Source organism: Primulina tabacum, chromosome 17 (genome assembly GCF_025594145.1).
Source record: "Primulina tabacum isolate GXHZ01 chromosome 17, ASM2559414v2, whole genome shotgun sequence".
Taxonomy (NCBI): domain Eukaryota; kingdom Viridiplantae; phylum Streptophyta; class Magnoliopsida; order Lamiales; family Gesneriaceae; genus Primulina; species Primulina tabacum.
Genome location: NC_134566.1, coordinates 29,056,518 through 29,060,071, shown reverse-complemented (window position 1 = coordinate 29,060,071; position 3,554 = coordinate 29,056,518).

The window sequence follows — 3,554 nt, the reverse complement described above, 5'->3', positions numbered from 1 at the left end:
CAATAATATCCTTAATACGCATAAAATTTACCTTTTTTAATTATATAAATTTTGGTACTCACGCCATCAACAATGTATTTATATAATTATTATTAAATCTTGAATATGTTATGTCAAAATTAATTTTTTACATCTTGTTATCACATCAATGTTCGAAAAAACGTTTCAATATTACTTATAGATTTTTGTTATATATTATAGAAGTTGATCAGAAGCTGGTTTTTACAAACATTATATATAATCATTACTTTTAGATAAAATTTCAATAAAAATTGCCATAATTAAATCCTTAGAATATTATACATCTTAGATAACACAAAGTTTGTAATAAAAATGAAATGAAATTTATAATTCAATTCCAATATTTATTTTTAAAAAAATCAAACATTTACCCCCTTTTTGGTCGCCTTTGACCACTAAATAATTCTACAATTTTTTGTGTGTGAAATTATATTATATATGCGGACAAGAATAAATACCGAGTACACAAAAATTCCACCACTACTTGCTTATTGCTTCATCTAAGCCGCAAGAAACATGAGATTAATCACGCATGTACCACTACATAATAAGTTTATATAAAAATTATTTTGTATTTATTTTCGTTTTACGAAAATTCTTAACCCATATAAATTTATATAGTAACTTGGGTTAAGAATTTTCTATATATTATATTATATCAAAAAAGTGGTTTGGAGTATATATTTATGACAAATTAGTTGTTTAAAAACAGAAATTAAGCGTTGATTAACTCAGACTAAGCTTAAAACGTTTGTTAAACACACCTTTTGTAATTTCGGTTTGATTAACTGATATTAAACTTAAAACATGGAAAAACAAAGAGTGGGTCTCTTGTGAGACGGTCTCACGAATCTTTACATGTGAGACTCGTGAGACATGTCAACCTTACCGATATTCACAATAAAAAGTAATACTCTTAGCATAAAAAGTAATACTTTTTCATGGATGACCTAAATAAGAGACTTGTCTCACAAAATATGATTCGTGAGAGGTCTCACACAAGTTTTTGTCAAAACAAAAGCCTACAAAACCATATAGATAGTTCAAAGCCTGCTTGATTAGGAAAAAAACACACACAAGACTTTTTAAGAACTGAATTTTTTAATAAAATAAAATGTTAATAATTTAGATAGTTTTCAAATAATTTGAAATTTTTTCCCTAAAAATCATGGGCTCGTTTATTTAATCTTAAATTAAATTAATTTTATTTTGCTCTATTTTATTAATATATTATTTGCTCGATATAATTAAAATTATATTAAAACTAATTAATTTATATTTTCAGGTTTAAACTTGGATTAAGCATACTTAAACTTGTAATATTTTATTCTTCACCTCAAAGCTTTTCCATGTTTTTGGGAATTTTATAACCTTGTAAAAAAAACCATGGATAAATCCAAAATTCATTTCACTTATAATTAAATTCACTTATAATCTATATTATTATATTAAGTGTGAGGGCCTTAGAATAACTACCTTTGAGGACACCAAAATATTTAATTCCATAATTATCCCTTCTGACTCTACTAAAAATCTTTTCAAATCACTCCATATTTTAAATATAAAAAAATCAAAACAAAATTTTCCCTTTTAATTCGAACAACTTTTCTAAATCGAAAATAATTTCATGCTAATTATTTAGTATTATTTAATCAAATTAAAAATAATAATAGCACATGCAATGCATGTGCATCTTTTACTAGTTAAAAGAAAGGAAGAATGTGAATCTGCTCAATATAACGGTCAAATTCCAATCATGGTTAGGTTAAGATGACCCTCATTATTTTGTTATTGAGAATTTTGGTGTGTGTCTATATATATATAGTTTTGACATGTTGTCTGCCATCATGTTCATTTCCGTGTCCATCAATGAGTTGTCACTCATTTGTTAGATATGATAAATATATACAAATTATACATCTAATAGGTAAATGACATCTCATTTATAAGTGCAATGAATGATCAAAATGATAACGAAATTTGCTGCTTCTTTTTTTTTTTTTTAAAGCTGGAATTTGTTTTGCCATATAAAGTAAGGATACACTGTGCTCAAGAAAGCTTTTAGGGTAAAAGAAAATAGAGGAGAAGAGTCCACCATTAAAGCAACCAATCCCCAACCATCACATTTATTCATAATTTGACCTTGATTTATCTTATCATGCTGATACCAAAGATTTTTCATACAAATTTTAAGAAATCACAATCATTTGTTTTTGTTTGCACTTGTATAAGGATTATACTCGTGAAAACATTAAATTTTAAAGGACTCGTATCTTTAAATCTGCCGACCTTATGTTTAAGCAATCTTTTCTTCTTCACATCTCCATATTTCTTTTTAGAAGTTTTCTTAGATGCGAACGAACATAAAAAATGATATTAGATTAAGGCATTCGAAATGTATTAAGATGTCGAGTAGTTGTATCACATCTGACACTTAGATCTCAAGTCGGAGGAGGATGAATCCTCGAGTTTGAGTTCGATTACAAGGGTATCTCCAACCTTTACACCAAAATGGCGTGAAACGCCATTTTGGTGCAAGCGTTGTTCTCCAACGGAGCTGCGCTATTTCAGCTCCATTTTCCCTCTGCGCCAAATCATTTTTTTTTAATTTTTTTTGTTTTTTTTAAATTATAAATATTAATATTAAAAATTATAAATATTATTTATATAATAATAACATATTATTTTAATAATTAGATATTTTTAAATAATAATATATTCAATAATATATTTAAAATAATTAAATAAATCAAATTAAAAAGAATATTTTGAGAATATTTTAGGAATATACTTTTTAGTGTAAGATTTGAAATAAATGGGTTGGAGATGAATGTTATATTTGATGCAGAAACTGCACTATTTTGGTGCAAAAACTACACCAAAATAGATTTATGGATTGGAGATGGCCTAACACACTAAAAAAAACATGAATTTTATAACTGAAAAATATTAATGTATGTATATAAAATGAATAGAATAATTTTGATAATTTCAGTAGACAATAAAAACAAGAAGACAAAAGAAAGGCTTTTTACCAGTCACTCTGCCCGTAAATTTGATGGAAAAACGTGGATATGATGGTACAACAAGGGAACAGTACTCCTTCTTACAACCTGTCACGCACGAGTTGACAGGTTGGCATCCCCGCCAACCGATTCCTTTATTAATTTTTTGCCCACACCGTGATCTATGTATTATTTTTTATTTTCCCATAATACCAGTCCACGCGGAAATTGAACAAATATTAATTATTGCTCACGAATGCACGGATAAAGTTGATTTTATGTTGGTTTTTGGCTAATAAATTTAATAATCGAATGCAATAATTATCTCTGTGGAGTAGAATGATCGATCGTATCATGTTGTCTGAGTTGTTGTATAATATAAAAAAAATTGATTTATATTGTTACTATCGAGTATAACTTTTGATAAAAAGACAAAAGTTTATTTCTACGATTGGTATCGAAGTCAGGATCATATGTTCAACACTTATTGATTGCAAAGAATGCAATTATTGAAATGAGTATTGTTGT